The 24,249-nt window shown below is 49.1% G+C and overlaps 1 protein-coding gene across 1 annotated transcript in view; it reads left to right on the top strand.

The window, feature by feature from the left end:
• The window catches only part of TRIP11 (thyroid hormone receptor interactor 11), a 354,044-nt gene that overhangs the window by 110,065 nt on the left and 219,730 nt on the right, over positions 1–24,249 (top strand). The window lies entirely within an intron of this gene.

Below are 24,249 nucleotides of genomic sequence, written 5' to 3'. Positions count from 1 at the left end.
CAAAATAAATAATTGTACAGTAATGTTTTCATTATTGTGTGGGTAATATTGTTGGTAAAAAGTTGCATTTACTGTTCGTTCCGCCTATGCTCCCAATCCTCTTGCACTTCTATGTGTTGGATTTCCGTTCTTTAATTAAAAGGCACTTGATGCAGCTACTCAAAAAGTGAAAAACATTCTGGAAGCACACTAATACTGGGGGCCGAGGACCCGCAACTCTTGTAGTCTACTTGGCCTTCCATCCATTCTGGTCGGTTCCACTTCATTTCCTACTCGTAAAGGGCAATATGAATGTAGAGGATAAATGTGGAATTCTTATTTGACTTTGCCAGCTTCTACATCCTATTTTCTGAGCTCATTACACCCATCTCTAGTTGTCTAAGAAATGCATGAAATGCAGTAATCAATTCTCAGTTTGGGCCCCTTATTGGCTGGGCTGTGGCACTTGTCCATCTGTCAAAATGTGCACAGGTGATATTGGAAAAACACCCTAGGCCTATGCCACATTGTAATAGATCATTTCTGGGGCTAATCCTATGATAAAGTTTAATATGTTTGTTGGCAAAATATTTAGAGAAAGTAAGCACCTCTTTTTTAGTCCCCAGCCCTTGGGTAAACTCTTCATTGTAGACTGGAATTCTCTGAAATAAGAAGAGACTACCGAACTTCTATGGTGAGCTGCTCACCTTGTATGTGACTACTGATCCTTATGTAGGAACCCATCTCGAAGCACAGCAGCTTAAGTACTGTGTGCAAATGACAATGAACACAATAATTTTTGTGAAATTAAAATTATGAGAGATGGTACTAATAAAAACCACCTCACACTTTCATGAGTGAGAGGCCTTGAGTCAGCGTGGCACTACTTTATGATGAGAAAAGTGAGAAGAAGTACATCTTCTGGATTACAGTTTATGCATTCAAACGTTAGTATGCAAAAGCTTTTCCTGTGGCTTCTGAATTAATTTCCCATGACAGCCATTTTATGATTATGTTTCATACAGCTTTTTTGTAGAAGCCACTGGTGGCTGCAGATGAGCTCACAACATCTTCTGAGTTGGTGACCTTGGACAGTCCTTTCTCAGGAGTACTGAACCAGGCTTATCAGAGTTCAACTCTCTGCATGGATGTATGGTAGTTATATGTGTTGCTTGAAGGAAACACCTAAGAAGATCAACAGGGTTTGTTTACATTTAGAAATGGTTGCTCCATCCTGTTCTAGACCTTTGGGATGGGGATCCTAAGAACTAAAGACCTCACAGGTCTCTTGCTTTAACCAGTCTCTGTTTCCTGCTACTAAAAAATGGTAACACAGTCACAGGTGTTACAACATGGAAGGAGGGATTTATTCTAGTTAGAGTGCAACATTTCATATTACATACCAACCAGTAGGTGGACTTTTATGACTTTTGGACCCCCGCCCCTTTTACTGGTGTTTCTTGAGACTCAATACAACTTTGCCTCCCTGAAAAATCTTCACCTACATAACACAGACTTAATTATGGCTAAGAATTAATGTTTATCGTTCAATAGTGAAGCAATTGTATTTTTGTACTAAGATCTTTTGTCAGACACCTATGATTCCTGCCTTTATGATGACACATCCTTATGCACTTCTGACTGCACTGGCACTTCCACACCCAATCATGCATTGAACACCGTCACCTCTACATCCTCATGCTGCATTGTCCACCACTAAAATGTGCAAAAACGATCTTTCTGGCCAGCCACAACCATTGCCTTATGTGATACTGATGTCCCTGCTGAGAGACCCACTGAAGCCAGAAGATATTTTTATTTGAAAGTTCTATAGGAGGGGCAAAACACATGCACAGCCTTCTAAGCAAAGCTGACTTTCTAAAACTATACCTTCTTGTAGTTGCAGCCAGGGGAGTTGCTTCCTGATAGAAACAATATTGTTAAATATTCAAACCCCACATCTAGTCTCAATTCTTAATGAAGAACAGCACGTTTTTAGTTGTAGTAATTATCAGTATCACAAAGTTATCATGGGTGTAACATCAGGGCAATAATTGAGGTCAAACAGAGGTACACTTTTTTTTTAATCTGTTTTTATTTAGTTTAAGAAACTGCAAACCAACATTAACATCAATACAGTGCAGGTTACACCAAAGCAAGATGTCTTCGATACATAATGATGCCCGAGGGCGCACACACCAGAGTACTGTCAGTGAAGTCATAACCACTACACTGATCTTATCCTTAATCCCACTAACCCACACCACATCCTAACGAGACCAGGCGTTAAATAACTTAAGCATATAGGAATATATCGACTACATATTTGGTCACCACTTGTTCAAGGAGGGGGGCATGTGTCCCCATCCCCATCACCTCATCGCTACTTGCAAAACCTACATCCTCCTCACCAGTGAACTGCTCCAACAGTGCACCCCAAGCTGCCACATCAGCAAGTGCCCTCTCATCGCTGCTTGTCATGCGCATATGTTGCTCCTCCGCCACCCCCAATCCAGCAAATCTTGCAGCCAGCCAGGAGTTGAAGGGGTCTGCGTACTCATCCAGCCAATCGCTACTCTACGATTGGCCAGTACCAACGCTAGCTGCACCATCTTGTACACAAACCCCCTACCCCACGGCTTATGCACCACTCCCAAAAGACAGGTCATCGTTGTTGCCTCCAATTCGAGTTCCGAAGCCTCCTCAATCGGCATTATAACTTCCTGCCAGAAAACATATATCGCCCTACAGCACCTAGCCAGGTGCAGGAATTAATCAATCAAAAAAGTTTGTAGAGCGCGCTACTCACCCGTGAGGGTCTCAAGGTGCTGGGGGAGGGGAAACAGGGTGGGTCACTGAACGAACAACCATTTCTTGAGGTTCTTTCTGAAGACCAGTAGGTCTTTGGTTTTGCGAAGGTCGGTGGGGAGGGAGTTCCAGGTTTTGGGGGCGAGGTAGGAGAAAGACCTGCCTCCTGTGGTGGTGCGTTGGATGCGGGGGACTGTGGCTAGGGCGAGGTCGGCTGATCGGAGGTTGCGTGTGGGAGTGTGGAAGTTAACTCTTTCATTGAGGTAGGTTGGGCCGGTGTTTTGGAGGGATTTGTGTGCGTGGATGAGGATCTTGAATGTGATTCTCTTGTCTATGGGGAGCCAGTGAAGGGATTTGAGGTGTGGTGAGATTCGTTTGTGGCGGGGGAGGCCAAGGACGAGGCGTGCGGCTGTGTTCTGGATTCTCTGGAGTTTGCGTTTGAGTGTGGTGCCGGCGTAGAGGGCGTTACTGTAGTCCAGTCTGCTGCTGATGAGTGCATGGGTGACTGTATTTCTGGTTTCTGGGGGAATCCATTTGAAGGATTTTTTTAGAGTGCGGAGTGTGTGGAAGCAGGAGGAGGTTAGAACATTGATTTGCTGTGTCATGGAGAGGGAGGGGTCGAGGATGATGCTGAGGTTGCATGCGTGGTTTGCAGGGATGGGTGCGGGCCTAGGGTGGTGGGCCACCAGGAGTCGTCCCATGTGGTTTTGTTGGGGCCGAAGTTGATGATCTCGGTTTTGTTTAAGTTGAGCTTGAGGTGGTTAGTGGTCATCCAGTTGGCGGTGTCGAGGAGAGCGGCGTGTAGGTTGGTTTTGACAGTGGTGGGATTGCAGGTGAGGGAGAGGATGAGTTGGGTGTCATCTGCATAGGAGAGGATAGTGATTCCGTGTGCTTGGAGGATGTTGGCTAGGGGGATCATGTAGATGTTGAAGAGTGTGGGGCTGAGGGAGGATCCTTGGGGGATTCCGCAGGTGATCTTGGTAGTGTTGGAGTGGAAGGGTGGAAGGCGGACTCTCTGGGTCTGGTCGGTGAGAAAGAAGGTGAGCCAGTCTAAGGCTTTGTGGCGAATTCCTATGTTGTGGAGGCGTGTGCGGAGTGTGCAGTGGCAGACGGTGTCAAAGGCTGCGGAGAGGTCTAGGAGGATGAGTGCGACGGTCTCGCCTTTGTCGCCTTTGGTCCTGATATCGTCAGTGCATGTGATGAGGGCGGTTTCCGTGCTGTCGTTTTTGCGGAACACGGATTGTGAGGGGTCAAGAGTGTTGTTTGCCTCGAGGAAGTGGGATAGGCGGGTGTTGACTAATTTCTCTGCAACCTTGGCGGGGAAAGGGAGGAGGGAGATGGGGCGGTAGTTGGAGAGGATCTACGGGCTGGCTTTTTTTTTTTTTTTTAGGAGAGCGGTGATTTCCGCGTACTTCCAGGGGTCTGGGTAGGTGGCGGAGTCGAAAGAGGAGTTGATTATGTTGTAGAGTATGGGGGCGATGGTTGGGCTAGCTTTGTTGTAGATGCGGTGTGGACAGGGGTCGGAGGGGGAACCGGAGTGGATGGAGTTCATGTTTTTTCCGGTTTCTTCGTGTGTGGTGGGGGTCCATGTGGAGAGTGTGGTGTGGGGGTTGGGTTGGGTGAGTGAGGGGTGTGTGGTGGGTGTGTGTGGTATGAAGCTGTTGTGGATGTCCAGGATTTTGTGGAGGAAGTGGTTGGAAAGGGCGTCACATAGGGGCTGTGTGTGTGTGGGGTCTATGTTGCTGGCTTTGGGTTTGGCAAGTTCATTGATGATGGTGAAGAGTTCTTTGCTGTTTTGAGAGTTGTTGTCAAGGCGTGTCTTGTAGTGATCTCTTTTGGCGGGGCGTATGAGTTGGCGATGGGTGCGAATGAGTTGCTGATGGGTGCAAATGGTGGTTTTGAGGGTGGAGAAGTTGGTTGTGGAAGGTTCTAGTCTCCATATTTTCTCAGCTCAGCTGCATTTGCGCTTGGAGTCTTCGAGTTCAGGGGTGAACCATGGAGCGTTGTTGATGTTGCGGGTGGCGATGTGTTTTCTGAGGGGGACTAGTGTGTCTGCGCAGGTAGTGATCCATTTGGAGAGGTTGTGTGCTCCTGTGTTGGGGTTGTTGGTGGGGGGTGGGGGGTTATGGGCCAGTTGGGAGTTTAGTCGTTCTGTGGGGATCTTGTCGCACATGTGGTAGGGTGTGGTGTGTTGATGGTAGTGTGTGGAGGGTTTGGTGAAGGAGAAGTGGACGCAGCGGTGGTCAATCGAGAGGAGTTTGGTAGTGTGGGTGTAGGCTATGTGTTGACTTGAGGTGAAAATTGCGTCGAGTGTGTGTCCTGCTGAGTGGGTGGGTGCGGTGACCAGTTGTTTGAGTCCGAGGTTGGTGAGGTTGTCTATGCAGAGGTAGTGTTGTGGTCTTGTTGGTTTTCTAAGTGAAAGTTGAAATCACCGAGGATGATGTAGTCTGTGGAGGTGAGGGCGTGCGAGCTGATGCTGTCGGCAATGTTTTCGCAGAAGGCGGGCGTGGTCCGGGTGGTCTGTAGATTAGTGTACCTCTGAGGGTGGAGTTGTTGTTAATGTGGATGAGGAAGTGGATGTGTTCAGTGTTGTCGATAGTGTCTTGGGAGCTGGTGGTGACTTTGATGGTGTCTCTGTGTAGGATGGCGATGCCACCGCCTGGCCTGTTGAGGCGGTCTTTGTGTTGGAGTTTGTATCCCTTGGGGGTGGCTATGGCTATGTCGGGTTCTGAGGAGGGGTTGGTCCAGGTTTCCGTGAGGAAGGCGATGTCAGGTGAGTGTGATGTGATGAGGTCCCAGAGTTCTATAGCATGTTTGTGAAGGGAGCGGATGTTGAGGAGCAGGCAGTTTAGGTGGTTGTGGTGGGTGGCGTTGGGGTGGTGCGTGAGGGTGTTGTTGCGGGGTGTGTTCTGGTTGTGGGCTGGTGTGCTGCGGGGTTGGTTGGTGGGGGCAGGGTGGGTGAGTCTTGTGTTGGGGGTGTTGTGTTTGTTGAAGGTGGGGTCGCTATGGTTGGTGTGTGGTGTGAGGGATGACGAGCAGGAGAAGTGGCAGGTGTGGCAGGTGAAGGGGCCATGAGTGTGTGTCGGGCTAGATGGGGTGCTTGTGGGGTGGGGGCCTGGGTTGAGAGAGTGGAGGGTGAGGGGGGAGTTGGTGTGTCTGAGGGGGCCAGGGAGACTGGCACTGGGTGCGGTCTTGGCGCGGACGGGCGCAGATGGGCTTACCTTTGGTGCCGTTTTTCGCGCGCCAGCGGCGCGGCCGCGGCTGCCATAAGAGGAGGGGATGGTGGGAGTGGCAGCTGGGAGGAGGGACGGCTTGACGAATGAGAGGGCTGGGGGGTGGGGCCGCAGGGGGCGCAGCGGCAGGGGAAAGGAATTTAAAAGAGAAGAAACGGAGGTGAGGAGGAGGGGGGAGGCGGTAGGGGCCGCAGGGGACATAGCGGCAGGGGAAAGGAATTCAAAAGAGAAGAAACGGAGGAGGGGGATGCGGGAGGGGCCGCAGGGGACGCAGCGACAGGGGAAAGGAATTCAAAAGAGAAGAAACAGAGGTGAGGGGGAGGAGGGAGTGGCCGCAGGGGACGCAGCGGCAGGGGAAAAGGAATTAAAGGGAGAGACAGTGAGGATGGTGCTGGGCGGCGGAGCGGGGAGCGACCTGCCTGCAGAAGCAGGGTGAAGGGTTATTGAGAACAGTAGCCAACACCTGCAGTCCGATCTGTAGAGAACAGTATAGGAGACATTCAAAATCCGCCTCGGTCACCTTCACCTGCTTGAAGGTACCGCCTCTTTGTCTAAAACATTTCTCTACCGTCCACAATTCGAAGGCAAACAACCAGGCAGATAAAAGGGTCCAACTGCCTTCGCCGATTCTCATCTGTCACTCAGACACCATCTGAAGAGGACTAGCCAGGTCAAACGGCTAACCAGTCAAACGGCTAACCACTAACCACTGCACCGTTCTCTACGTCACCCCGCCAACACTTTCAAAATCCAAAAAGAGCTCTGCGGGACCATCGTTGAGGAATGAAGCATCAAGCTCACCACAAAGAGGACAGCACGCTCCTCTGCTTGGGTCAATCTTATTTAGTTTACTAGGTGTGAAATATGTTCTGTGCACAAAGTTGAAATGCAACAGTTTGAACCTGTGATTGCATGACACCGTTCGGTAAGGCCAAATCCCAATCGGCGTCCTCTATGGGAAGCCCCAAGTCAGCCTCCCATGCTTTACATCCCACGCTTATCGCACCCGGTTGATCCTCCTGCAGTGCTTTATAGAACCGAGTGATTAGGTGCGTTCCCTCGCCCCAATTAAGCAATCCATTTAATACCAAAGAGGCCTTAGAGGCAATCAGGAAACCATCCCAGATTTCACGGGCCACACTTTCAATTTTAGCATATTGCAGAAACTCTACAGAACCCAACTCAAACAGATCCTGAGCATCAGTAAATGAAAGAAATTCACCATTAGTGTATAGGTCACCAGCCACCTCACAACCTCCAGGCCTCTACAGACATTGTCCTCGCCATATCCCGAAATGGAGACAGATCCCACATCCTTAATTCCCTAACAAAGGGAGACCGTCTGATCACCTGTTTCACCACCTGTTCCCAGATCCCAGCAGTAGTCCTTACCAGGTATGGCGCGGAGGGATCAGATCTGCCCCCGACATGAGGATATGCGCCAGTGACAGCCAATCACATACACCAGCAAACAACCTCTTTTCCCACATATCAACCTCTGAGATCCATTTGGCTACACACTGCAGATGTGCTGCATATTAGTAATATCTAATGTTGGGGATTGTCAATCCTCCCCCGTCTAGGTCCTTCTGCAGGACGGACAGCGCCTCACAACTCCGCTGGCCCCCCCATACTGGGGAAATCAACAGACTATCCAAGAGACAAAAAGCCATGCAGCCAGCGGATGCAAAGAGTTCTGCACCCGTTAGAGGCCCCATGGCAAAAACACCATCTTTGCTACTGCAGCCCGACCCATACGGAAGCAGCCCAACTTATTCCAGAAAGAAACCGATCGTTCCAGGCCTGTTACTACTCGCTCAACATTGTGTTTGTTTTACGCATCTACAGAATTAGTGACCCAGTTACCCAAGTACCTAACACTCTCAACTTCCCAGCGTAACCCAGCCTCAGGAAGCTCAACCTGAGGAATCCCAACAAGAGACCCCAATGGGAACAGGAGCGACTTTTTCATATTAATCTTGAGACCAGAGACAGCCCCAAAAACCTTCAACCTCTGTAGCAGCACCGGCACCGAAACACGGGGATCCCACACATAAACCAGTGCATCATCAGCATACATGGAAATTACGTGTGTGGCCCGACCCACCAGAATCCCCCACTGCACCATCTCCTCACGAAGCCAGATCGCCAGAGACTCCACCGCCAGAGCAAACAAAAGAGGGCATCCCTGTAGTGTACCCCTGCCAATCTCCCAGATGTTCAACGTCTTTCCCCCTACACGTACTTGAGCTGTTGGGGTAGTATAAAGCAGTTGAACCCAAGCGCAAAAGCCGGGGCCAAAGCCCATGCCCCGCAATACCTCCAATGGATATCCCCACTCTACTGTGTCAAAGGCTTTTTCCAAGTCAAGAGACACCAGCGCCAATTCTGCCTCCATTTCCTTAGTCTCATGTAAGACATGTGCTAAGCGACGCAGATTATGAACCCGCATTGGTCCTCGTGCACCAGACCTTCAATCACACCCCGGAGCCGAGTAGCCAAGATCTTAGAGTATCTTGACATCACTATTTAACATAGTCAGCGGTCGATACGAGGAGGGGTCCGCAGCATCCTCCCCCAGCCATACCCTGGCGCATGGTGTCTGGTAACATACCACGCCCCCGCTCCTATACCCTCTCAATGTTGTTCAGCTTAGTGTGTCCCAACAAGCATTACCTCCTTGAGTAGCCTGAGCTCCTCCCGGCCAACCGATCTTGCTTTGGGTCGCTGCCGCTGTCCCTCCCCCAATTTAACCTCTAGCGCCGTAAGATCCTGCTCTAGCTGTCTGCGCACCCCACCCACCATGCTTATACACTCTCCCCGAATGACTGATAGCCTCCCATTCCAGACCTCAAGACTCAGTTGTGTTCCAGTGCAAGTCCATATATTGTTTTATAGCTGCACCCACTCTTTCTCGACATCCCTGATCAGTCAGTAAATCCGCAGGCATGCGCCAACTTCGAGCTGTGCAAGTGGCCGTCTCTCCCCATTGCAATTGCAACCGAACTGGTGCATGATCAGACAGAAACCGACCCAAATGAGTAACATCCAGGACATGCGAGCTGTTGAGACCACCAAACAGAAACCTGTCTAGTCGAGTATAAGTATCATGTGTTCTGGAGTGACAAGTATATTCCCTACCTCCAGGGAGCAGTTCCCTCCGACCATCCCAGAGACCCAAGTGTACCATCACGTCTCCAAGAGATTTTACCATCAGTGGTTTGGTTCCCAGTTTCAGAGAAAGGCGATCCAACTCCCCATGTAACACACAGTTGTAGTCCCCTGCCCAAATCAAAGGTCTCTCAACACTATCCCACAAAATCTCAGGTACTGTGGAGTAGAAGAAGGGATCGTACGTGTTAGGAGCATATATATTAAGGATAACAATGGGTAGACTATCTAACATGCCCTCCACCAGCACATAGCGGCCCCCCACATCTACCTCACTGTATACATGGGTAAAGTGGACCCCCGGGGCCACCCACACAGACACCCCACGTGCATAGGAAGAAAAAGAGTATGACAATATCTGTCCCTGCCACTTTATGCGCTTCCTCGTCAGTCATGTGTGTCTCCTGAAGACAAGCAATATGAACCATGTGTCTTCGTAGGAATAAGTGCACCCTGTAGCGTTTTGTATAACTTTTCAAGCCCCTGACATTCCAAGTCAGCATGTTAATAGTACGACCCATGGCAATACAATGTGGTTTCTCCGCCCGTAGGACTCAGTCCCCTGTGTGTTACCCCCCTGCAATGAGACAAAAGAAAGACATATTGCACATCTCGCCCCAATTCCCACACTGTTGAGTAAACTGCAAACATAAACCTCCCGCCACCCCCAACCCCACCCTGGAAATACAGTGAAACAACCGAAACAGACCATACTGTAAGTCCAGTCCGTAAATGCTGCCCGGACTGCAGCCTAAACCCCAACTTACCATAACAAATGGCCTACCACAGCTGTGGATTGACACCCTTCCCACACCCCCCACCTCCCTGCCATCAGTTTACAAATGTATCCAGGACACCCCAGACCTAAAATCCAAAAGTGCCAGAGGCGCCCCGGAGGGCCAGGTACAAACCAGTCCACCCGCATGACCCCATCAGGACTGATGACAAACAGCACCAAAGCAAGAATAACAGTCAGGTCATTCTGGAATCCCCACCCGCTTCCAACTCCTGCTCCAAAGCTGTACCCCCAACCGATTCAGCAGTCACCACCGCCATTGTTCCATCTTGCTGTATCTCCACTCTGTGACACGAATCCGCCAGCCGACCAGTGCCATGTGATCTCCAGTCCGGGCTTTCCACTCCAGAAGCCAGTCGGGCGACGCCTCCAGATCCCTCCATTCTTCCCGGGGCTGCCTTGTCCCACACCTCCAACTATCGCCACACCTGCTCTGGGCGATCGAAAAAAAGTGTGATCTCCCGCCCGATAAGACCTTTAAACGTGCCGGATACAGGAGCATGTATCTAATGTTCATGGCTCGGAGTTTCGCCTTGACCTCCCGAACCCTTTACGAGAATTCTGCACCTTGTTTGTGTAATCAGGATAGATAGATATCTTGCAGCACATATAACGCCTTATCCGACTCACGTGCAGCAGGTAGCACACAGTCCCGGTCCTTGTAGTTAAGCAGGCGGGCAATAATAGCTCTAGGCGGCGCACCAGGCCGATTAGGCGCGGCAATGCCCTACGCTCCACCACAAAGACTAGATAGCCCAGTTGGCTGCAGCACATCTCTGATCCAGTTCTCAACAAAGGATTCCGTGGCACACCCCTCCGTGTGCTCCGGAAAGCCCAGCAACCTGACATTGTTCTGCCAGGACCTCCCTTCCGCGTCCTCCAACCGCGCCTCCAACCGTCCGACCGTGGAAGTGGCCTGCACCATTTGCTTTCGCAGCGTCCCCTCCTCAGACTGTAGCTCCGCTATGGAACCCTCTGCCATCTTCACCTTGTTGGACACTTTCCGGAGGTCTGCCTGCAGCAGATTGACCTGCACCACCACTGTCTCTAATTTCTCCTCCAGTACCACCCGAGAGCCCTGGATGGCCGCAAGCAGCTCCGTTCGCGATGGCTCTTCAGTGTTCAGCGGCGTTCCGGCAGCATCATCACTCACCTCCAATCTCGCTGCACGAGAACCACCTAGGTAGTATACTGTTCAATTGTGTTGCCATGTGATGCATCCGTCCGTTTATGATGCCCCAATTCTCTCCTCGCCAGGTCCAGATGCAACAGGCAGCCTCCTGCAGAGTCCCGACAACAAAGTTCCACAAAAACAGTGTCTGCTGCTCTCCACTCCTTTAAAGACCACAGTCTAGCCAAGCAGTCAGGTCGAAGGGCTGCAGGCCTCTCCAGCCACCAAGGAACAACCAGGAAACAATTACCAGCAAGGTCAGAATATGTTCAACAATGCTGAGGAGCAGCAAAAAGAGTGAAGGAGAATAAAATTTAAAACACCTTTGCTAGGATGTCCAGGGTCACTCTCGCCGCAGCACTCTCCATCAAGCAGTGTGGTTCTGTGAGCCTAAATGCCCCAGGAGGTCACCAAGTCACTCCAGGGCCTCAGGAGGGCGCTGCCGCTCGCCTCCCAGCTCGGGTGTCCGTCCCCCAAGCTTGCAGCCACACAGGCCCCCCCAAGTGCGGTAGCACGACAAGCCGCCCGACCCACAGGTCACGCCCGGCAGCAAGCCCAGAAAGCAGGCCTCACAGCCCCAATGGAGGCCCTCACCGCCACCACCACCTCCAGAAGGCCGCTCCTCTCGTTGCGGGTCCGACTGAGCCCTCCTGCATCAGCCGAGGCGGCCAGCCGACGCACAGCCCGAACACTGTCCTCTGCAGGTCGGTGGGGGGGGGCATCCACTCCACGCCTGCCCCCCAAGTCCACTCTGCCGGCCGCCCGCCCTCTGCGCTAGCCACACGGCCCAGCCACCGCCTCAGCGCGGGCCAGCAGACCCAGCGCCGACAGTCCCAAAAAAGTGATCCAGTCACGCCTGGGTGCACCAGGCGTCCTTCCGATCCCGGACAACAGGTCCCACAGTCCTAGGATGCCTCAAGATCGCAGCAGGATATTGCCGGGGACGGGAGTGCACTAGAGGCGCGTCCCGTCGGCCATGTTCCTTGGCCACGCCCCGAGGTACACTTTTAGATTCATAAGCGTCATTTCAAGCCAAATGGGTAATAAGTAGGTTGAAAAGGAGTTGACTGTATGAAATCCGGAACACAGAATCCAGTGCATCTGTCCTCTGCGTTATGTTGCATACAGATCTGCTTTGTCTGTTACATCACTCAGCCATCTTGCCACTGATGAGATATTACCCTATGGTGCCCTGTTTTTCCCATTTCATGCAGCAGCTGTAGCCTTCATATGCCAGCATCTCTACAGCCATGCAGCTAGCCCTTCCGTCTGTTTTATGCATCTGATTGAGACATCAGTCCGCAGATTCCTTGCCTTTGAATTTCTGAGGTGTCAGACTGGATACAGAAGATTTTTCTTGTGAGCAGTACCCCTGCGTGCCGGCAGGTGGCTTAGTTCAGTTCCGGGTGTCGTTGCCTGTGTCATACGCGCGTGACATCGTGGTCACCTATATAGGAAATACCTCAGCACCCTGCCGTGATGTGGTCGGATTGTTGGGCTAATGCACCAAAGGTATGAGGGAGCAGTCCCTAAAACTGCTTCCGGCCCGACAGGTGATGCAGAGTCACACAGCTCCTCGGAGGTGTCAGTTCCGATCGAGGGGAAGGCTGCAGTACCGCGCCAGGAGCCCACCATAGAGAGGGTTCCGATATCAGAAGTAGGCAGTGGTTGCTATTCCTGCTACTTTCTGATACCCAAAAAGAACAAGCGTTTTCAGCCTATCCAGACCACTCAACGCTCATTCTCTTCCTCAAAAAGGATTCAGGATGCTCATTTTGGCTCAGGTCATGTCTGCCTAGTCTAAGGAGACTGGATAGTAGCGTTGGACTTGCAGGACGTGTAATTACACATTACCATTCTGGCTGCCCACAGATGTTGCCTCCTGTTCAACGTGGGCCACAAGCACTTTCAGTTTACTGTGCTCTCCTTTGGGCTTACCAGTGCCCTTTGGGTGTTCACCAAGGTGATTGCAGTGGTTGCAGCTCATCTGCGGAGATTAGGGGTGTCAATCTTCCCCTATCGCGACCACTGACTGTTGAAGGCTGGCTCGCCCCAGGCTGTCATCTCTCACCTACAGACTACGGCAGACCTCCTGTATTCACTGGGGTTCACTAGAAATGTGTGGAAGTCACAGCTGACTCCTCAGATGCTTCCTTTCATCTGAGCAGTTCTGCACACTGTGCAGTTTCTGGCTTATCCACTCAAGCGAGTCCAGGATATTCAGGCTGTGATACTGATGTTTCAGCATAGTGCAGGTGCTCATAGACACAACTGCCATTTGGTACTGAAACAAACAGGGCAGGGTGGGGTCGTGGACCCTTTGTTAAGAGGCTCTGCCTCTCTGGACATGGCTGGGACAGCAATGCATAGCCCGGGTGATTCAACACCTCGCTGGTTCCGAGGTGGTGCAAGGTCTCTTTCAGCGGTGAGGAAAACCTTGGTTAGGTCTTATCCCCTCTAAATAGAATGCACAATGTCAGCAGTTTTGTGCGTTGGAGTTTCCAAAGTGCCTATCGCTCGGAGACTCTTTTTGTCTTGCGTGGAGCTTAGGCCTCCTGTATGCCTTTCCGCCCATAACACTTCTGGCCAGAGTTCTTAGGAAGATCTAGAATGACTGGGCCCAAGTCACCCTTGTGGCTTTGCACTGGGCACGAAGAGTCTGGTATCCTGAGTTCTGAGAATGAGCTTCTATCCTCCAATCAGGCTTCCCATCAGGAGGATCTTTTGTCACAGCAGCAGGAGTGGGTTCTCCACTGGAACCTGCCAACTTTCTGCCTTCTTGCGTGGAGATTGAGCAGCAGCAGTTGACAGCCTTCGACCTTCCTCGTGAAGTCTGTAATTTCATTCTGGCAGCCAGTCGTTCCCCTACCAAGACAATGTATGCCTACTGATTGCAAACATTTGCAGAGTATTGAACAAAAAAGTCTATCAACCCTCTTTCTGCATCTCTCTCTGATATCCTTCTCTTCTATCTTTCCCTTGCCCAGCAGGACTCTGCTGTGGGTACTCTTAAGGGCTATCTTTCTGCTATGTCTGCCTTTCTGAGGCTGCCTGACCAACTCTTTTTATTTAAGTCCCCTTTTGTAAATAGGTTTCTCAAAGGGCTTGTTCAAGTTTTCCCCTTCACCCTTTATCATGCCGCAATGGGACCTCAATTTCGTTCTCACCTACCTCGTGTGCTCCCTTTGAGGTCTGCCCAATTGTCCCCTTAGGCTGCTTACCATCTAGACATCTTTTTAGTGGCAGTAACATCTGCCTGGAGGGTGAGTGAGCTGCAGGCTTTGTTTTCCAAGCCTTCCGTTTGACTGTGTTTCCAGACAAACTGGTGCTTCGCACTAGGGCCCCTTTCCTACCAAAAGTGGTGACTCCACTCCATGTGGGACAGTCAGTCACACTCACCACCTTTTATGTTCCTCCACATCCCTCTAAAAAGGAGGAACAACTCCACCATCCGGACCCAAAAAGAATGTTGTCATTCTACCTTTACCACACAAAAAAGTTCCAGGTGGACGACCAACTCTTCATGGGGTACGTTGGAGCAAAGAAAGGTCGGGCAGTAGGGAAGCGAACCATTGCACGGTGGGTCATTCTCTGTATTAAGAGCTGCTACGCCCTGGCTAAAAAGCAGCCTCCTGAGGGCTTAAGGACCCATCCACCAGAGGAAAATCTGTGACCACTGCATTAGCATGTGGAGTCCCAGTCGTGGATATCTGCCGGGCAGCAATTTGCCAAACACTACTACCTGGACAGACAGGTACGCAGAGATGGGCACTCGCCTGTTCAGTCCTGCAGGACTTCCTACTTTAATAAATTTGTCCACAGCCCACCGCCGGGGATGCTATTGCTTGGGTATCTATTTAAAGGTAAGGAATCTGCAGCTAGATGTCTCTATCAGATGAACAAATTACTTACATTTGGTAACACATTATCTGGAAGAGACAATACCTAGTAGCAGATTCCTTTCCAATCCACCCATTCCTTCTGCTCTGGGGACAGATTTCTGGGATTAGGGATGATCTGTTTTGGGTCCCTAGTTTGGACACACCAGTGTGGGTGCACATGGCTCTATGCTCCTTTTGTGGAAAGTTGTGAAAAGTAATTGACGTCCATGCACGAGGTAGCGCCCATACAGGTGACCGCAGCGTTACTTTCCATGCATATGACGCCACGTGGAACCAAATGAAGCCACCTATCGAAATGCAGGGGTACTGCTCACGAAAAATCTCCTGGATCTAGTCTGACACCTGGGAAATCAAAGGTAAGGAATCTGCGGCCAGATATTATCTCTACCAGATAATGCATTACCGAAGGTAAGTAACTTGTTCATCAGTTAGAGTTAAGCCAACCACAGCTATATCCCTATCTACAAGCTTGATGCCTACCATATAGGATCTTTTTATCTTTTGGTGAAATCTCCCTGGAGACCCGATATAGCCATTCAAGGAGTAAGTGTGATTTAAACCCCCAAAACGGCTGCCTTTTAATAGCTTTACATCACTATTTTGTCTGTAAAAATGACTGGCATTTTGGTATTTAAAAGAGGTGGGGTTTACAACCATGTTTTTGCAAGTGGTTGTGGTCTGTTATAATAAATTCGGTGCAACTTTTAAAGTTGTTTTAACTATAAGTTACATAGTATGGCAACCTCTATTGGATGAGTCATAGTCCATTCTTCATCCTCCATGTGCCTGAGGTGTGCCACCCACCATTCACCTAGGTTTACCATAATAATTATTTGTAAAGTGCTGCAGTTTCAGAATGGCGTAATGCTGTGGCCCTGATTATAGACAAACTTCCTATAGATTTGGAGGCTCTCTCAAACTTCTAGTTGCTCCAGCAACACCCTTGCTTCTACTGGAGACTGGTGTGTAAAGTTTCAGGCAAGATTGTACATTTTGCAAAGCATGTCTAATTCAGTACTTATCAAAGAGCTCAATTTGTGTTCGATCATATTCCCCCTCATCACGTTGATAGATTTTATCCCATAGTTTCCATCCAGTTTCAGTGTTCCTGTCACATTCCAGATTCCAAATCCACCATAGTTTGGTAACATCACCATTCATGGTACCACCCCACAGTGCAGCCTTCAGTCTGACCCTACCTATCCAGTCCAATAAACTTGTTAATGCCCTCCCTGCCTTTATTCCAGCCCTTATTAAAAAACTTTAACCTCTGTCAATTTTTCTAATCCCACTCAGCCATACAAAAATGTAGCAAGGTTCATTACCGTTGGACAACCTAGCGATCAGAATAGAGAGCAACTCCCGATGTTAGATAAATACAAAGTGAGTGGACCAATAATAGCACTTCAAACAGAGTAAAGCTAAAACTCTTTCATATACAGAAAGACATTGATAAATTGGGAAAACCTTTAGATATATTGTCCTCCCTACAACGTTTTATAGTGCTGCATTAACCATCTTGAAATATGCCTTTTGTGACCCGGTGTAGGGTGTTTTGATGTGTACATAAAACAAGTGGATTAGATAGAATTTTAAATAAAGCAGCTCTGAGGAAAAGTGACAAGGGTGCTTACCTTAACATTGGACAATGCCCCTAAGTCTTTGCAGGGCACATATTAAGTTCTGAAACTCACATGTTGTCTTTACTCTCTTAAATGCCAACATAATGAAATCCCTCTACATTCACTGTGAATTAGAATCTTTGAGGAGTCCATTGTCCCAGTTTTCATTCTATATACAGTAGATTATGCCACTTAACAGAATCCAGAGAAACTAGTCTTTGCTTGGAGTTGCATCATAAGCACATAGGGGAAAGGCCACCCAGCGCCAGGAACTCGTTGAAAAGGGTACCTAATTGTCCTTTGACTTTGTCTGCAGAGGCTTTAAGCAGGTCAAGCATCTCCTGTAGGAGCACCTTGTGTTTTCCTGACCTCTTGTTTTAAATGGAAAGTATTCTTTTGCTATGGGAAGTAAAAAGTTGATATCTCCTAAAGATTTACTCCAGAGTCCACTTATGTCAAAATAAGTGACATTATACATATCTCTCCCAGCTATGAAGATTGCTCAACAAGTTAAGTGCCCGCTGCTGATATTTTATCTAATAGCAGGTCACAAGCTGGATTTGTGGGAAGGGCATTTCATCCTTTCATTATTTGAAGTTAAATTGAGCGCAATTATAACCATTTTTATTTAAAAGCCATAGAAATGGAACAAATTGTGTCAATAAGTGCTGCGTTAATATATTATTATGCATGAATAACATTCTCAGACTGAAGCACACTTTTAATTTTTATTATCTTGAATTCACTTCCTACTTCTCCATTTTTCCATTTGACCACCAATTGTGTGATATCAGGTCTCGGGGTGTGTGGATGGGAAAAGATCCATTGTTGTTTCTCTCATAGTCTATTTAATGAAGTATTTTTTAGACACCAGGGTTGAGGAATAAATGTACAACTCTACAGCCCATGAAACATCTGGTATCCATATGTTCAGCTCTCCACCACAGAGGCAATACCTACTTCTGTCATAACACTAAGCATTAAAAGATGGTACACTTCCACCACTTACCCTGTCTTCTTCGCTGGTTAATAAACTCAAAAGTTAGTATCTCTCGTTGTTTCCCTTCTATGCTCTTTCCCTATTTTTTACGCATATCCCTCTGACTTAATAAACCTGGAATCCCAAATCTCAAACTATCAAAAGAAGATCCGGCTGTGCTCTCCTCTTTCCACTGAAATTTTCTGGAGCTGACGCTGCCACGCCACAACAACAAAGGGCTCATATCTGCAAACCCAGGAATGCATGGCCCCTCCCTAAGTCCAATTCACCCTTCACTCTTGTTCTACTGGAAATGATTGTCATCTCTATGACAGTTTGCTATGAGTCACCAGCTTGTCTTGTCCTCCTTTGTTTTTAAATTACTGTGATGCGAGATGCTTGCCCTGGTCTCCAGTCCTCGATGCTCTTTCTTGCCATGTCAGAGGTGCATGACACTTTAGTTTCCAGTGGTGGCCCACCACATGTACTGCACTTACTGGCTGAAAAGACAAGTTGACTTGGTTCTCTTCCAGGGGATCCTCATCAATAGTCATAAACATTGAATATTCCCGCCCTTGTGCGGGGACCCCGGAGCATATATATAAAATACATACATATTATCATGTGTAAAACAGCAATGCAGGCTATAATCATAAATAGGCTAAAATGCTTTATTTCTATGCAAGTTTTTTTTTTTTTTTTTTTATATTATAAAATCACAATAGATCATAAATATCTACCTAAGCCCCCAAAAACTGGACTTAGGGAAGTAAACAGCAGTAAATAGCAGAGAAAAATAGAAAAAACTACATTGAAAAACAATGAAGCATTCTTAGCCAATAGGCTGCATGCAGGTTAACACAGGAGAACCATAAAAACTTTGGCACCGTGCCTTTAAGACCCTGAGCACCTCCAGTATCCCACCATGCCTCAGGGGTGAAGGGAAGGTGACAGTTGGTTCACAGTTAGGTCAGTTCTTTTTTCCGGCTTCTTCTGAGAGGATCCTGGAGCATTGAGCTCTCAGTTTTTTCTGAGTTTTTCTTCAGAAAAATCCTTAAAAATAGTGTTTTTCCTATTTACTCGACAGATAACATCTTTTGTCTGAGTTTGGAAGTCTTTTTTGACAGAAAATGCCATCTCTTTTTGTAAAATGTCCTTCTTGTGGGAAGAAGAAAGCCCAGTCAGACCCACACTCTCTGTGTATTGTCTGCCTGCCACAGAGTCACTGTCCTGACACCTGCAAGTATTGTAAGAACATGTCAAGGAGGACTCTCAAAGACAGAGAGAAGATCAGGCTACATGGGCTTCAGGAGAGGAAAAAGTCAACATCCTCTTCACTTCCCAGACCTACAGCAGAAGGAATGGCCCGATCGACGTCGACAGGTAGGATTGTGCCTGTTTGTTCTCCATCGACGTCATCGGCACCACCGTCTCACCGGCATAGATCGCCGTCGACGGCGACCAGACCGACGTCGAGGGACAAAACGTCGAAGCATGGACACAGGGGTACATCTCCGTCAACGGCAGGCCGCCGTTCGGCGTCGAGCCATCTCCGGCGCTCCCGTTCGCCGTCGAGAACGTCTCACCCCTTGGCGTCGAAGGACACAACACCAAAAACACCTCGACGGCATGAACATCCGCCGTCGACCACTCGCCACTCAACGTCGAGACACACGACGGCGAGTAGGTCCAGGTCCCGCGATAGGCGATCGGCGTCAAGACACTCGACGGCAAGACCTCCGACGTCAAGACCTTCGACGTCGAGAACAGATCAGCCATCGCAACCTTCGACGTCGAGGATACAATCGACGTCGACACAACCTTCAGCTGTGTCACAGGCAGTAGAGCCAGCGGACAAAGCTCCCTCACCGGTGGTCTCTATAAGGAGTGCATCATCCCATTCCAGAGCATCGGGGCATGTTTCTCCCATCACTCTATCACCCAGATGGTTAGAGAGCCTGAATAGACCGGCAGCATCCCCGGATTCACAATACTCTAGGATGTATTCTCCTACTGCCTCATTACCGAGAACGCCATCGCCTACAGCTAGAGCAGGACGGGCTCGTTCTGCTTCTCGTCAGCCGACCACAAGACCTGCACACTCTGCTACAGCCTCTCGGAGCAGGTCCCGTTCCCGAAGGAGAACCAGGTCACGAACACCACGCAGAAGATCACCTTCTTGGTCTTCTTCAGGATCGTCTGTTGGGCGCTACTCCCCCACACTCACAGATTCTCCACCTGCTAGGATTTCCCCGGTGGATGATATCACCACTTTTAATGAGGTTCTTCTAAGGGGAGCGCAGAAGCTAAATATTGAGGTACCGGAGCCGGCCACCTCATCCTCAGTTATCTTTGAGACCCTACAACACAGATCAGTCTCGAGAAAACTGCTGCCACTAGTACCGGGTTTGCTGCAACCGACTATGGACACTTTTCTGTCTCCAGCCACTCTCAAGTCTGCCCCGGCTAGGATTCAAAAGAAATACAAAGCTCTGGAACAAGATCCTTTATTCCTGCGGAAGGATCCGCCACCGGACTCTGTGATCTTAGCCGCAGCCAGAAAAACACACTCTGTGGCATCATCTTCCACAGTCCCCCCGGATAAGGAGAGCAGACACCTAGACTCTCTGGGGAGAAAGATGTGCGGTACGGCGGCATCTGCTATGAAGGTCTCCAGCGCCTCAGCACTTCTGGGCAGATATGACCGCTCTCTGTGGGACTCACTCCACAGATTTACAGAAAAGTTGCCCAGGGAAGATAGACAGGACTTCCAGGAAATCTTGCAGGAAGGGGGCCTAGTATCTAACCAGGTCATCAGCGCGGCGGCGGACGGGGCGGATTTGGCTGCGCATGGGTATGCGCACGGAATCTGCGCTAGGAGGTCTTCCTGGCTACGGCTCACGGGTCTGAAACAGGAAGCACAGCAGCGCATTTTGAACCTCCCATTCAGCGGGAGTTCGTTGTTCGGTACCCACGCGGATGAAGAGATGGCCCGAATGAAAACGGAAGTCGACACGATGAGGGCAGTGGGCCTGGAACGTAAAAAAGACTTCAGGCGGAGGTACAGGCCGTATGACAGACGACCATTCCAGCAGAGGGTTCAAACCCCTCACTGGTCTCAGAGGCCACAACAACGACAGGGACGTCCCCTGTTTCAGGCACGTAGACCCACAAGAGACCGATGGTCAAGTAGACCTCAACAGTCTACAGCAAAGACACCATCAAAGCAATGAGGCATTGCTTCCCTCAGCACTGTGCACCACTCCGGTGGGGGGAAGTGTTACGCATCATCTTCGCGAGTGGCACTCCATCACAAAAGACAAATGGGTGCTCAATATTGTCGAACATGGCTATTCTCTCCTTTTAAAAAAACCTCCTCCACACTTGCCGCCAGCAAGGTGTTTTCCTTCTCATCTCAGCCTGCTACGCAAGGAAGTTCTCGCACTCCTACAAAAGAAAGCTGTAGAAAAGGTTCCTCCGGCACAAAAAGGAAAAGGGGTGTACTCCCGTTACTTTCTGGTGGCGAAAAAAGGTCAACAGGGCCTCTTCAGGCCAATTCTGGACTTACGGCTCCTGAACAAGTACATAAGAAAACAAAAGTTCAGGATGCTAGCCCTTCACCAGATTGTCCCGCAACTGCATCAGGGAGACTGGATGTGCTCCATCGACCTACAGGATGCATATTTTCACATCCCAATAGCAACCAAACATCGGAAAATTTTACGTTTCCAGATAGCGTCACAGCACTACCAATTCAGAGTCCTTCCATTTGGCCTGAAGTCTGCACCCCGAGTCTTTTCAAAATGTGTAGCAGTGGTAGCGGCACACCTTCGAAGACAAAAAATATTCGTCTACCCCTACCTGGACGACTGGCTAGTGAAGGCCTCATCTCCGGATCAGGCGAGAAAACATCGAGATATCGTTCTAAGAACTTTCGAGTCTCTAGGTCTTCAAATCAACCACGACAAGTCAACCTTGATTCCAACACAAAACCTCCACTACCTGGGAGCGATACTAAACACAGAGCTCCAAAGAGTGTATCCTTCGGAGGAACGACTTTTATCAATCCACAGGAAGTGTCAACAACTATTAACAGCCGATGCACCTACAGCTCGTCAGGTGACATCGCTTCTGGGCTCCATGGCTTCATGCATCTTCATTGTCCCGAATGCCAGGCTACGCATGAGGCCCCTTCAGGAGGCATTAGAGAACAATTGGAGCCAAAAGACTGGTCACTGGGAGGACAGAGTTCGACTACCAGCAGTGGCTTTTCAATCACTACAATGGTGGATGCACAGACCTCACCTGTCGATAGGTTCTCCGTTTCACCAGACAATTCCAGTCGACACTCTGGTAACGGATGCGTCTCTTCAGGGTTGGGGTGCTCATCTGGGTTCCTTCCAAGCTCAGGGTCTGTGGTCCGACAAGGAAAAGAACTATCACATAAATCTACTGGAACTCAGAGCAGTCCATCTGGCTCTCAAATCTTTCTCTCCATTGGTTCAGGGGAAATCTATCCTAATTCAGACAGACAATACAACCACAATGTATTACCTGAACAAACAGGGGGGAACAAGATCACTACCTCTGTCTCGAGAATCCCAAACGATATGGCATTGGCTCCTGGCCAGGGGAATGTCTATCACAGCGGTACACCTGCCAGGTCAGCAAAACGTAGAGGCAGATTTCCTGAGCAGACATCTGGAAGACGCGCACGACTGGGTGCTACACGACGAAGTCGTCGAGGACATCTTCGGTCAATGGGGTCGACCCCAGTTGGATCTCTTTGCAGACGAAACAAACAAGAAATGCCCAGACTTCGCATCCAGGTTCTGCCGTCCGGGATCTCAAGGGAATGCCCTGTTGATCAACTGGTCAGGGACATTTCTCTACGCCTTTCCACCGATTCCCCTCATACCGGCAGTAATCAACAAATTTTACAACTCCAGAACCAGAATGATTCTGATAGCGCCACAATGGCCCCGCCAATTCTGGTACACGGACCTACTCAACTTATCGGAAAGACCTCACAGGAGGTTGCCGTGCAGACCGGATCTCCTGAGCAGAATGGAAGGGAGAATCCTACATCCCAACCTTCCCTCTCTGAGCTTGACAGCATGGCTCCTGAATTCCTACAGTATGGGCACCTAGGGCTCTCACAGGAGTGCATGAGCATCTTGAAAGAGTCAAAACGACCTTCCACGCGGCGTTCTTACGCTTTTAAGTGGAAGAGATTTTACATCTGGTGCTCTCAACAAGGTATAAATCCCATACGAGCTCAGGAGGACGTCATACTGTCCTATTTACTTCATCTGGCGAAGTCTGGTCTGCAGGTATCTTCTATTAAGGTTCATTTGTCTGCAATTACAGCGTATCGTAAGTCGCCATCTCAGGCATCCTTCTTTACGATACCTGTAGTCAAGGATTTTTTAGAAGGCTTGAAAAAGGTTTTTCCTCCCATTCGGAGACCTTCTCCTCCATGGGAACTGAATGTAGTCCTGTCAAAACTTATGGGCCCTCCTTTTGAACCTATCCACAAGGCCTCTTTACAGCACCTTACGTGGAAGACGGCTTTTTTGGTGGCCATTACTTCAGCGAGGAGGGTCAGCGAAATTCAGGCTCTGTCTTGCAGAGAACCGTACACGGTTTTTCACGATAATAGAGTGGTTCTGCGAACTCACCCATCTTTCCTTCCGAAGGTGGTGTCAGAATTCCATATCAATCAGACTATATCTTTACCGACTTTCTTTCCCAAGCCGGAGACTCCGGCTGAGAAAGCATTGCACTCTTTAGACTTGAAAAGAGTGCTGAAATTCTATTTGGACAAAACAAAACCGATTAGACATTCTAACCATTTGTTTCTAAATTATGGTCATTTAAGAACAGGAGAGGCAGCGTCTAAACGAACGATATCAAGATGGATTGTGTCTTGTATTGTTAACTCTTACCAACTGGCTAATAAGAGATTACTGGCTAGGCCAAAAGCGCATTCCACAAGGGGAAAAGCGGCTACTGCTGCCCTCCTTAACAATGTACCAATTTCCGAGATTTGTAAGGCTGCTACATGGAAGTCTGTGCATACCTTTTCTAAGCATTACTGTTTAGACTCGGATGCAAGAGCGGATGCCCAGGTGGGGCAGGCCTCTCTTAGAAATCTATTTGCATGAATATATATCTTTTCCTGCACTTCTTTCAGACAGTCCGCAGAGTTTAGGGATGGGCTTGCTAATCTATTCAATGTTTATGACTATTGATGAGGATCCCCTGGAAGAGAAGGATAAGTTACTTACCTGTAAATCCTAGTTCTCTTCCAGGGGTATCCTCATCAAAGTCATAAACAACCCACCCTCCTCCCCGGACTCAAGTCTCCTGGAAGTGCAGGACAGATTATCTTTCTGATCAGTTACACAGATTGTCACCGTAAAAAAGTACTGACCTAACTGTGAACCAACTGTCACCTTCCCTTCACCCCTGAGGCATGGTGGGATACTGGAGGTGCTCAGGGTCTTAAAGGCACGGTGCCAAAGTTTTTATGGTTCTCCTGTGTTAACCTGCATGCAGCCTATTGGCTAAGAATGCTTCATTGTT

This window comes from Pleurodeles waltl, chromosome 9, assembly GCF_031143425.1.
Source record: "Pleurodeles waltl isolate 20211129_DDA chromosome 9, aPleWal1.hap1.20221129, whole genome shotgun sequence".
Classification (NCBI taxonomy): domain Eukaryota; kingdom Metazoa; phylum Chordata; class Amphibia; order Caudata; family Salamandridae; genus Pleurodeles; species Pleurodeles waltl.
Note: the sequence above shows the minus strand (reverse complement) of the source record. Positions and strands in the feature narration are given on the sequence as shown.